Source organism: Coregonus clupeaformis, chromosome 23, assembly GCF_020615455.1.
Source record: "Coregonus clupeaformis isolate EN_2021a chromosome 23, ASM2061545v1, whole genome shotgun sequence".
Lineage (NCBI taxonomy): Eukaryota > Metazoa > Chordata > Actinopteri > Salmoniformes > Salmonidae > Coregonus > Coregonus clupeaformis.
Window position 1 is genome coordinate 19,103,281 of NC_059214.1, and position 12,850 is coordinate 19,116,130.

At 42.5% G+C, this 12,850-nt stretch overlaps 1 protein-coding gene across 4 annotated transcripts in view; it reads left to right on the forward strand.

Annotated features, from left to right (window-relative positions):
* The window catches only part of LOC121536829 (protein TANC1), a 292,594-nt gene that overhangs the window by 120,391 nt on the left and 159,353 nt on the right, over positions 1-12,850 (forward strand). The window lies entirely within an intron of this gene.

The following is a 12,850-nucleotide window of genomic DNA, read 5'->3' on the forward strand; positions in this document are numbered from 1 at the left end:
TCTGTGGCTTCGTAGTAGGACTCAGTCAGATGACATTAGAGTTCCATACTAGCCACTGGACTAGTAGCTAGCTAGCTACTCTTCATCACTAACAAAATGCAGCACCCACTTGGGTGATAGTAATTCAGGAGTGTCCTTATAACTGGTTATCTGTCATCTCTGTACACCTCTGTATTCAGGCTTCTCTCCATCCTCAACCTCCGGACAGTTGGCATACCGGTAATTGAATCAAAACGTTGTATGCTAGGCAAAAAAAGGAGAACCATGCACAGTAGTGATCTTTTTGATTAACCTTCTATTACAGATTTTTGGAAAATGTATTTGCATACCAAATTAACAAAATTGTAAAAACATGATTTATAACCAGATTTTCAAAACCTTTAAATTGAATTTAGAATAGAACAATAGGAAATCACTATGGAATAATACAATATTTCATTTGTGTATATTACTTAGTTTTTATTTGATTACTTTATTATTTTTCATTCCTTAAAGTCATCATCTCATCTCTGCTCAGGCAGTAGCAGCCAGCCAGCCAGACCATCTAACGTTATCTCTGTGCTCCTCATACTGACCTATTTTTTGTCATTTTATTTAGCTAGGTTAGCGTGCCTAAGTATGCTGCAGAGCTGTCTGACAATCATTCTACTAGCTCTTCAAAGTAGATAAGGCATACATTCACGAACTGTCTCTATCCCTCTCACCATTGTGTTGTGTACATTCCTCTCTCATTCGGTCTATGCAGTCTGTGTGTATCTAACCTAACATAGCCGGCATAAAAGTGTATCCGTCTCTGTCCTAGCCGGAAAAAACAGGCACAATGGATTATGGTCATTGTAGTTAACTACCATGTTGCTGTGCTGAACTAGGTTGAATATTTGCTTAATGAAAACTACAACTCCCTTCAGCTCAGCGCCCCACATAGTTCTTGACTTGATTTCTCTCGTGAATTATTTCATTTCTCTCTAGAGAAATGGTGCGTTGGGCTCACAAAAAAAAAGAACTAAATGGAATTCAAGTAATTGAACAGATGTCGGTCAATTAGTTGTTTAATAGCCCCCCCCAAAAAAGTAGTTAACTGGGTGGGGATTCCTATGGGTTGGGAGTGATCAGCCAATGATCAGAGAGCATTGTCTTCTTCAAATTGGGTTGCCAATGGTTTTTAAACCAAAGACTAAAGGAATATCCAGGAGCCAAGACCAAGATTTATACCAGGACACTGGTCCCAAGATCCAGTGAGTTGAGACCATGACAAGTTAAAGACTGAATTGATGTGGTCTTGAGTGGTCTCAAGACCAAGACCACTAGATCAAGTCCATTGGCCATTTCTTCAATTTTAAGAAGCTCAAGTAGAGTAAACTTAAGGAAAGTACAGTACAGTATAGTAGACCACAGTACAGTACAGTATAGTATAGTAGACCACAGTACAGTAGAGTATAGTATTGTAGACCACAGTACAGTAGAGTATAGTATAGTAGACCACAGTACAGTACAGTACAGTATAGTAGACCACAGTACAGTACAGTACAGTATAGTAGACCATAGTACAGTACAGTATAGTATAGTAGACCACAGTACAGTAGAGTATAGTATAGTAGACCACAGTACAGTAGAGTATAGTATAGTAGACCACAGTACAGTACAGTACAGTATAGTAGACCACAGTACAGTACAGTACAGTATAGTAGACCACAGTACAGTACAGTATAGTATAGTAGACCACAGTACAGTAGAGTATAGTATAGTAGACCACAGTACAGTAGAGTATAGTATAGTAGACCACAGTACAGTACAGTACAGTATAGTAGACCACAGTACAGTACAGTATAGTATAGTAGACCACAGTACAGTAGAGTAGGGTACAGTATAGTAGACCACAGTACAGTAGAGTAGGTTACAGTACAATAACGTATAGCACATTATAGAGGGCTATGTTTTGGCCAAATAGATGTAAATGTTCAGGCTCTTGGAGGGTTGGAGCACACCTGCTGGCTATGCACCTCAATATTCTACACTTTTCCATGAAGTGGGCACTTGACCACTACCCACATGGTGGTCCTCTGTAGCTCAGTTGGTAGAGCATGGTGCATTCAACTTTAAAATGGAGATAGCCTCATTGGCGCTGCACGTGCTGTCACAGACCCCATAATGGCACAGATACAAAGATTAGTCCTCTATATATATCTCTATGGTGTCAATTGTTTCAGTTGGACAATTTTGACTTATTTTGGACTTTAAAGAATCTCCATAGCTAAGGCTGTCTATCTTTCATTTGGACAGATGTTCATCCCAGCAAAGATATATTTTAGTCACAAAACGGTACTTGACATATTTATAGATTTTCGGTAGTGACACTTCTTAAAAATACATTAAGATTTACCAACTTGCTCACTAATTTTCTCCAAAATGTTTGCAGACAGACTACTCACCATGTGGCCATGCTGGAGAGGGGTGAAATCCCATCAACTGGTGATATTTGTAGGGGTGTGGCTTAAGGCACATTCATGTATTTTAATGTGTGCGTTTCGGTAAAGACGTCAAAAGATGGGACAGCAGTTTTTGGAGAAAGATGTTTTAAAATGAACAAAACTAATAATTAGACCAGTGTCTTTCAATGTAATAATAGAACAACTCTAGATGTTCTATTGAAATTATCATGGTTTGGGACAGCCACCTATCAATAGAAATAGGTATATAATAGGCTTGGGCGGTATACCGTATATAGCATATACCGGAGTACTTGGAAATAGCCACGGGATGGTTTTTCAATACCGTCAATACCATTGAAACTATTTCTTAGAATTTTTTTTTTATACATTTGAATATTTGAACCTCCCTGGTCTTTGTGGTTGAATCTGTGTTTGAAATTCACTGCTCGACTGAGGGACCTTGCAGATAATTGAATGTGTGGGGTACAGAGATGAGGTAGTCATTCAGAAATCATGTTAAGTACTATTATTGCACACAGAGTGAGTCCATGCAACTTATTATGTGACTTGTTAAGCAAATGTGTACTCCTGAACTTATTTAGGCTTGTCATAACAAAGGGGTTGAATACTAATTGACTCGAGACGTTTCAGCTTTTCATTTTTAATTAATTTGTAAAAATTTCTATAAACAGAATTCTACTTTGACCTTTCTTTGGCCACCAAGCAAAAACTTTGGCAGTGATATAATTTCAATTGTGATGGTGGGTAAAAAAACAAAACTTTGGATTTCACCTAATTTTAACATTCTGTCATAAAGAGTACGTTCACCTTCATAACAAACACGTTTTCCCATCTCAAGAGGTAAACATGTTTAAATACTATAGTAAGTGCTGCTTTTCAGCTTAATTAAATAATGAGATCGTTTTAGATTTTTTTTATTTAAACAAAAACTATAGAGCCTGGTCAACAACAGCGCACTAAATAGGGAATATGGTGCAATTTGGGACACAGACTAAGTCTCAGAGTGGGCTGCTCTGTTCTGGAGGCTGGGTCATGGGTGGGCTGCTGCTGGACATGAGGCAGCGTTGTGCTGCTGCTGCTGAGCAGCTTTACGAGCGCACTAAGCCACACTGTCTTACTGTAACTGTTACGGTACACAGGCTCGTAACACGGTACATTTGTTGAATGTTGGGGGGATCCAGTACGGTCAGTCCCTCCTTGTCATCAAACAAAGCCCAAAATAACCTGTCCTGAGTTTACACCCCCACCCTCTTCAGAGTACCTGTACATTTCCCTCAGATTTTACCCCTCCAGCCCCATTCCCCCTGGCTGGCCTTTCACAGTGGGCTTGCTGACCCCAGAACCCATCCAGCCCCTCACCCCCCAGCACTCTGCCACCAACATGTGTTTACAGGAGTGGGCTGGCCCAGCGTTGTCTTAACCCTGCGTGTGCTACAGCCTGTGTATACAGAGACGCTCAGCGCAGCACTCCCCTCTAGGGTTTCAGCTCCGTGCCAAAATGGGCTTTTCACGCAATGGAAATTCTACATGTCTGTGGCAGATCTGGAGGCCTCCAGACATCTCTGCTGTAGCCTTACTACTCCTCCAGGCCATGGGGATTCTGAACCATCTGACTGACCTGGTGGAAAGGGATGCGTCCCAAATGGCACCCTATTCCCTAAACCGACAGCAGGGGAAAATGACAAGTGTTCAAGCCGTAGTAGACACTGCACTAAGCCACACTGTGCTTGTAGGGACTGTGGAGGGAGCTCTCTCTGGGCATGTTCTGTGTTAGGGTTTGCTAATGCATGCAGTGTGTAGCTCCACCAGCCAGCCTCCCATACTTCTCACGCCTCATCTAGAGCACTTACCATAAAAGGAGGAATTTGGACTGCCGAGGAATAACACCGCCATGAGGAATTAGTCAACATATTTCAGTAAAGGCATAAAATAATGTACAATAAATCATGTACAATTAGGGACTTTATAAGAACTCTGTAACGAGGCCTAATTGGTATGGCTCAGCTGTCGTGAGGCCCAGGTGCACTGCACTGTGGACCAGGTGCACACACACACACACACACACACACACACACTGCTATAGAGTTTCACCTCTCATTCTGAACTTTACACAGACTCCAGTAAGATCATACTGCTCTTTGAATGTCCCTTACAGTTGTGTGCCTTGAAATGTACTTGGGGATGTGTGCCTGTTTCAACCATCATTCATCCACTCTTGTGTCAACAATGAGCTTGTGTTAGTTCTGTGGGAGTAATGTCTCACTGACAGACAACTACACTGACTGGCACGCATATTTGGTTGGTTCTGAGAGGTTACGCTAAACATGTGACCCCCAGGGTTCAAGTAAGAGGGTTTGTGACAGGGTCAGTGTAACTGTGGAATGCTGTCAGAGAGGATTGGAATGTCGGGATGGGAATGAGTGGAATATCCATCGGAAGTTTGTAGCATGAGAACTGTGTGACATTTAGACCAGGATCAGGACCGCAGCGGCTCAGACAAGTTGAGAAGAGACTTTTTTGTTCTGAACGATGTCTCATCTCCAACTTTATGAAACTACGTTTCACAGCAACTCCAATGGATGGAGAATGAAAGAGGGAGAGAGCGAGAGAGACTACTGGGTGACTGAAGGGAACAGAGAGTAGTGATGGGGGAAAAAATCGATACAGTTAAGTATCTGGATATTATTATTATTTTTGTGAGTATTTTACCCCCTTTTTCGATCTTGTTTCATCGCTGCAATTCCCCAACGGGCTCGGGAGGCGAAGGTCGAGTCATGCGTCCTCTGAAACATGACCCGCCAAACCGCGCTTCTTAACACCTGCCTGCTTAACCCGGAAGCCAGCCACACCAATGTGTCGGAGGAAACACAGTTCACCTGAATACCGAGGTGAGCCTGCAGGCGCGTTGGCCCGCCACAAGGAATCGCTAGAGCGCGATGAGCCAATTAAAGCCCCCCCGGCCAAACCCTCCCCTAACCCGGACGACGCTGGGCCAATTGTGCGCCGCCCTATGGGACTCCCGATCACGGCCGGTTGTGATACAGCCCGGGATTGAAGACAACGCCTCTAGCACTGCGATGCAGTGCCTTAGACCGCTGCGCCACTCGAGAGGCCCTCTGGAAATTATTTTTGACGATATATCGTTTCGTATCGTTTTGATAGGGAACCAATTTGTTTTCTGCACTTTTATTTCCATGACTGATCATAACTCATTCTATCATGGCTCTTTCTTGTCCCTCTGCAGCACACATGGTGAGCAATATGTTTGGAACATCAAATATAAATAATAATATGCCATTTAGCAGACACTTTTATCCAAAGCGACTTACAGTCATGCGTGCATACATTTTTTTTTGTGTATGGGTGGTCCCGGGGATCGAACCCACTACCTTGGCGTTACAAGCGCCGTGCTCTACCAGCTGAGCTATCTCAGTACATATAGAATTGTGATAATTGCAATACATATCGTATCGGCACCTAAGTATCGTGATAATGTCATATTGTGAGGTGCCTGGCAATTCCCAGCCCTAGCAGAGAGGGGGCTTTGTAGGGTGTTTGGTAGTTTGTCTATGTGCTGGATGTTACAGGAAATGCTGAATATTATTTTCTCTGTGGATGTGTTTTTAAAATATAAATGTATTTTATGTTGTATTTAATGGATACCACAACTCAGACACATGGTTTCTGTCCCCTATTTGGTTTTTGGTTGGGCTTTCGGGATTAAAATGGTCTTTCCTTATTACTGAACGTGGATGATGGGGTTGGGACTAAGAAAATAAATGTGTGTCTGGACTGGAGTGAAGGAATCTCACTTTTGTCTTTGAAGATGGATACAGTTTCCTGCAAGCCAGTGGCTTGCGTGTGTATGTGTCATGCATGCTGTGTGTGTGTGTGTGTGTGCAAGTGTATGTCATGCATTTTGTGTGTGCGTGTATGTGTGTGCGTGTGTGTGTGTGTGTGCGTGTCTGTCATGCATGTCTTGTGTGCGTGTGTGTGTGTGAGACAGAAAGACAGCAGTGGTCAGAGTTGTCTCAGCTGTGGTCTTTCCTCACAGACCCCCTGAGGTCTTTCTCTGTCAATCAGGTCTGAACCATAGCTCTCTGTTCTCTCGCTCTGTGCTCTCTCTCTCTCTCTCTCTCTCTCGCTTTCTGTTCTCTCTCTGTTCTCTCTTTCTTTCTCTGTTCTCTCTTTCTCTGTTCTCTCGTTCTCACTCTCGCTCTCTCCATCCCCTCTGCGTTTTCCTTCACTCTTACTACCCCTCAGGGACTTGAAACAGTGGCTGAAACATTTCACATCTGTGTTTCTTGCGACATTCATGCTCTTTTGGATCTGTTGGCAACCTCAAAGGGCTAATTGGTTGTGGATTTGGATTAAACTAATTGATCGTCTACAGTAAACATTTGCTGTATATAGGGCTGTTGCAGTGACCGTATTACCGCCACACCAGCAGTCATGAGTCATGACCGCAGTAAAATTCCACGTGACCGTTGAGTCACGGTAATCTCCTCTTATGCACTCTGGACATGCCTTGGTAGGACTCAACTCGCTAACGACCATCAGGTTGCTAATAGCCTGGTACTCAGGGCTCTATTGTCCCTCTAACCCCTCTGACATCAATGCAAATGCAATCGAAAATCACATCAAATACTTATCATCAAATCGGTATCGTGATTTTAAAACTCACCTCACTGTGATCTATCAATTTGAAGAAAGAAGTTGAGTGGAAAACATGGTCGTTGTGGATGTTGTTTCAAAGCCTAACACAACGAAATGGACAGTGCTTTCTAAGGTGATAATTCATTCAAAACACCCATACACATATTAGAGTGCATTCGGAAAGTATTCAGACCCCTTGACATTTCAAAATGTTGTTACGTTACAGCCTTATTCTAAAATTGATTAAATACATGTTTTCCCTCATCAGTCTACACACAATACCCCATAATGACAAAGCGAAAACAGGTTTTTATAATTATTTGCAAATGTATATATAAATAAATAAAATATATACCTTATTTACATAAGATTTCAGACCCTTTGCTATGAGACTCGAAAATTTAGCTCAGGTGCATCCTGTTTCCATTGATCACCCTTGAGATGTTTCTACAACTTGATTGGAGTCCACCTGTGGTAAATTCAATTGATTGGACATGATTTGGAAAGGCACACACCTGTCTATATAAGGTCCCACAGTTGACAGTGTACGTCAGAGCAAAAACCAAGCCATGAGGTCGAAGGAATTGTCCGTACAGCTCCGAGACAGGATTGTGTCGAGGCACAGATCTGGGGAAGGTTACCAAAAGATTTCTGTAGCATTGAAGGTCCCCGAGAACATAGTTGCCTCCATCATTCTTAAATGGACGAAGTTTGGAACCACCAAGACGCTTCCTAGAGCTGGCCGCCCAGCCAAACTGAGCAGTCGGTGGAGAAGGGCCTTAGTCAGGATCGATGGAAAGATGAAAGTACAGAGAGATCCTTGATGAAAACCTGCTCCAGAGCACTCATGACCTCAGAATGGGAAAGATTAAAGTACAGAGAGATCCTTGATGAAAACCTGCTCCAGAGCACTCATGACCTCAGAATGGGGCGAAGGTTCACCTTCCAACAGGCCACGACCCTGAGCACACAGCCAAGACAACGCAGGAGTGGCTTTGGGACAAGTCTCTGAATGTCCTTGAGTGGCCCAGCCAGATTCTGGACTTGAACCCGATCGAATGTCTCTGGAGAGACCTGAAAATAGCTGTGCAACGACGCTCCCCATCCAACCTGACAGAGCTTGAGAGGATCTGCAGAGAAGAATGGGAGAAACTCCCCAAATACAGGTGTGCCAAGCTTGTGGTGTCATACCCAGTTATTTTTTAATTTTATTTTTGCAAAAAAAATCTAAAAACCTGTTTTTGCTTTGTGATCATGGGGTATTGTGTGTAGATTGATGAGGGGGGAAAAATTATTTAATCAATTTTAGAATAAGGCTGTAACGTAACAAAATGTGGAAAAAGTCAAGGGGTCTGAATACTTTTCCGAATGCACTGTATATATGAGCCCGAGCCCGAAAAAAAAACCCTGAATTAAAATAATGATTGTGCCGTTATACAATACATAGCCTATAGCATATTACGCACGGCAGAAAAACATTAAAAACAACTGATTTAAGATGTCTTTGGTACATGCTCCAAAATTAAACACATTCTAGTAATCACCTTTGAGTGTGGACTGTATTATTATGCATACTGGATGGACTGGTTACCTTATGCTACACTCCAAACTTTCTATCCACGAGTCAGGGAGAGAACATATAGGCCTAGGCGATGCTGTTGGTTCACTGATTGTGCAGGGCGGCTTACAGAGTTAGCCTACAATTATAGTGAGTTTGTATTTTATTTTGAATAGCCTAATAATAGGGATTTTTAATGTAATAATTAATAGGCTGACACATTACCTTTAGCTACAGAATATATCACCACTGTGCATTTCCATCTCCTCCTCTGTCTCCTTCATTCCTTTCTCGAGCGCATAGAGAAACAGTTTAATTAAATATGTTTTGTTGTGAAAACATGTTACTATCGATGTTCCCGAACAGATTTCACTTGGTTTCCCAAATAAAGCTCTGGGTAGCTGCAGGAACAGGGTTAGAGAGCCTATGGCATACAGAGTTTGGGCGGAATATCGAGAGAGGCTCCTAAAACAGGGGTTGATGTGTGTTCTTATAAACCCAGACATTTCTATATGTAATCCCGTGTGAAAGCAGAGTAAGGATGGTTGCCACTTAAAAGAGGAGGATCCCAGCTGCTACTATATTTATTTCTCAGCTGCTCATATTAAGCCATGCTCTGCTATAAAACCAGAGTAGCCTACCCGGCATGATTGAAAAACAAACCGTCGGGAAAGCGGCCTCCATTCGCTATTTGGGTGCATATAGATGACATGTATTTTTCCCCCTGCCCGTGTTCGTGCCCATTTGATAATGGGAAATTATAAATCAAAACTAATTTATTTGACATATTAGTAAAGACAAGATTAAATTGAGAATAGTCTGACTTTCTCAAATCATCAATAGGCTATAGTCGCATCATGCAGCCCATATATGTTTTGATTTCTAAGACGTGCTAAGGTTTGTATCATTCACAACTAAAGTTGCCAAGTAACTCTAAATCTAGCATATAGGACCTGTTTCAAATGATCACTTTTATGCTCAACATAGCCACTTCATATGTGCTTTCACTCCGTAATGGGAAAAATATCCTTTCTATTTTATTCAGTTAAGTTCAATTATATTCTAACTATAAAATCATATAATATAAAATAATGGCATATCTTGTCTACTAAATAAACAAGCCTACAGCCTATGGCATGGCGCATAGCCAGATAACATACAGTAGGCCAACTCGTATTCTGTTCTTCTGAAATATATTTTCTTCATATCATAAGCTGCCTAAAATAAGTACTTTTTTGTGATGGTGTATATTTAGACCTTTTGAAATGTGTATGTTCCAAAGGCGCGCATAAGCGGCTTGTATGCGGCCTGTATGCGTGGAGGCCTGGAGATGCTAAACGTGTTTATGTTAATTAACGGTCAATTACCGTGAGACCGGCAGACTTTTGCATGACAATAACCAGCTGACAAAATGTTATGACCGCCACAGCCCTAGCTGTATCCCATATGTTTAGTTCATATGGTGACATTCCTAACTGTATCTTTAACCAGGGGCCATTTTCCCAAAAGCGAATTAGTCTTCTCTATTAGCCCAGACAGACGATGTTCCTGGGTCGTGTTCATTAGCCGCCAAACTGAAGAAAACTGACTGAACTTGTCCAATAAGAAACAATTCTTTTCGTTTTCCATAGCAACACATTTTGCTACGGTTTGCTTTAATGAATACGAACCTGGTGTGTGTGTGGCCATCAACAGAATGCAGTAGTGTGGTGCTGCTGTGTCTTAATGCTACTCCACATCCACATTCCCCAGCATGTTCTCATTTCGTAAGCCCCAAACTTCTCATCAGGCAGAAGTATGCAATCCGAATCAGGATTTCACAGCCACACAGCTGGGGCCTTGGCAGGAACCAGCCGAGCCCAGAACACAAACCTACTCTCTCAGGGAGCAAGTGTTACAGTAAATGTGTGGAAGCATCATAAAAAAAAAGAAAACAAGTTGTTTTATTGTCACATACACCGGTTAGGTGCAGTGAAATGTGTTGTTTTACAGGGTCAGCCATAGTAGTACGGCACCCCTGTAACAAATTAGGTTTAAGTGCCTAGCTCAAAGGCACATCGACAGATTTTCACCTTGTCGGCTCGGGTGTTCAAACCAGTGACCTTTCGGTTACTGTCCCAACGCTCTAACTGCTAGGCTACAGTCGTGGCCAAAAGTTTTGAGAATGACACGAATACTCATTTTCACAAAGTCTGCTGCCTCAGTTTTGATGATGGCAATTTGCATATACTCCAGAATGTCATGAAGAGTGATCAGATGAATTTCAATTAATTGCAAAGTCCCTCTTTGCCATGAAAATGAACTTAATCCCCCCAAAACATTTCCACTGCATTTCAGCCCTGCCACAAAAGGACCAGCTGCCATCATGTCAGTGATTCTCTTGTTAACGCAGGTGAGAGTGTTGACGAGGACAAGGCTGGAGATCACTCTGTCATGCTGATTGAGTTAGAAAAACAGACTGGAAGCTTTAAAAGGAGGGTGGTGCTTGAAATCATTGTTCTTCCTCTGTTAACCATGGTTACCTGCAAGGAAACAAGTGCCATCATCATTGTTTTGCACAAAAAGGGCTTCACAAGCAAGGATATTGCTGCTAGTAGGATTTCACCTAAATCAACCATTTATCGGATCATCAAGAACTTCAAGGAGAGAGGTTCAATTGTTGTGAAGAAGGCGTCAGGGCGCCCAAGAAAGTCCAGCAAGCACCAGGACCGTCTCCTAAAGTTGATTCAGCACCACCAGTGCAGAGCTTGCTCAGGAATGGCAGCAGGCAGGTGTGAGTGCATCTGCACGCACAGTGAGGCGAAGACTTTTGGAGGATGGCCTGGTGTCAAGAAGGGCAGCAAAGAAGCCACTTCTCTCCAGGAAAAACATCAGGGACAGACTGATATTCTGCAAAAGGTACAGGGATTGGACTGCTGAGGACTGGGGTAAAGTCATTTTCTCTGATGAATCCCCTTTCCGATTGTTTGGGGTATCCGGAAAACACCTTGTCCGGAGAAGACAAAGTGAGCGCTACCATCAGTCCTGTGTCATGCCAACAGTAAAGCACCCTGAGACCATTCATGTGTGGGGTTGCTTCTCAGCCAAGGGAGTGGGCTCACTCACAATTTTGCCTAAGAACACAGCCATGAATAAAGAATGGTACCAACACATCCTCCGAGAGCAACTTCTCCCAACCGTCCAAGAACAGTTTGGTGACGACCAATGCCTTTTCCAGCATGATGGAGCACCTTGTCATAAGGCAAAAGTGATAACTAAGTGGCTCAGGGAACAAAACATCGACATTTTGGGTCCATGGCCAGGAAACTCCCCAGACCTTAATCCCATTGAGAACTTGTGGTTGATCCTCAAGAGGCGGGTGGACAAACAAAAACCCACAAATTCTGACAAACTCCAAGCATTGATTATGCAAGAATGGGCTGCCATCAGTCAGGATGTGGCCCAGAAGTTAATTGACAGCATGCCAGGGCGGATTGCAAAGGTCTTGAAAAAGAAGGGTCAACACTGCAAATATTGACTCTTTGCATAAACTTAATGTAATTGTCAATAAAAGCCTTTGACACTTATGGAATGCTTGTAATTATACTTCAGTATACCATAGTAACATGTGGCAAAAATATCTCATAACACTGAAGCAGCGAAAAAAAGAAAAAAAAGAAAGACATATTGTAAAGTGGTTATCCCAATGGCTATAAGGTGAATGCACCAATTTGTAAGTCGCTCTGGATAAGAGCGTCTGCTAAATGACGTAAATGTAAATGTAAATGTGTCATTCTCAAAACTTTTGACCACGACTGTACCTGTCGCCTATGACATCATCACCAGTTACATGCATGTTAAAGACGATCTTCATTAGCCACAGATTTATCATGAATGATCAGTCTCTCAAACAGCAAGTTAGTATGAGAAAAGTTGCCTTGGAAGAGTTAGATTAATCGGTTTTGGAGGTCCAGTGGTCCAAGTCCAATTCACCACTGTTACGGATACAGGTAGCCTGTATGTGTATTTGTTTTTCTTCTCCTTCTGCCCTAATCACGGGTGTCCCTTGTTTTCCTGATTGGTGGTCGTTGGTGTGTCCCAACTGTCCGTCATCCGTTCGTCTGCTGATTGCTGAGGTGGACCAATCAGTGGACACTCCTCTGTATTGCACCACCTGTTTCTGGGTATTCATTACCATATCACATCA